This window comes from Corvus brachyrhynchos, unplaced genomic scaffold (genome assembly GCF_000691975.1).
Source record: "Corvus brachyrhynchos isolate BGI_N302 unplaced genomic scaffold, ASM69197v1 scaffold193, whole genome shotgun sequence".
In the NCBI taxonomy this organism is placed as follows: Eukaryota; Metazoa; Chordata; class Aves; order Passeriformes; family Corvidae; genus Corvus; species Corvus brachyrhynchos.
The window spans coordinates 422,801-423,169 of record NW_008237087.1 but is presented as its reverse complement, the minus strand read 5'-3'; positions in this window follow the sequence as shown (position 1 = coordinate 423,169).

Here is a 369-nt window from a genome sequence, read left to right as displayed (position 1 = left end):
GGGGCCGGTGGCCGAGGGCCAGTCCTGCTGCGCTCACCTACTCATTATGGGGGATACGGGGGGAGCTGGCACGTCCCGCCCGTGTCGGGACGCACTGCGGTGCCCGCCGGGACGCCCGGGACCTCCGACTGACCCCGACACCACAACGGGGAGGGAGTCTGGACACCGGGAATGTCACGGGGGTGTGCCCAGACACCTGTGGCCTTGCCGGGGTGGGTGAGGGGGGCCGCAGGGAGGCCTGAGGGAGTGACGGTCCCCCCCGACCTCGCACAAACAAGGGGCAGAGGCAGCACACCGGGATCCCGGAGCTTTTATTGGGGTCAGCCCGTGGGAACTCCAGTCCTGAGCCCCGCCCCCAGACCACCCGCC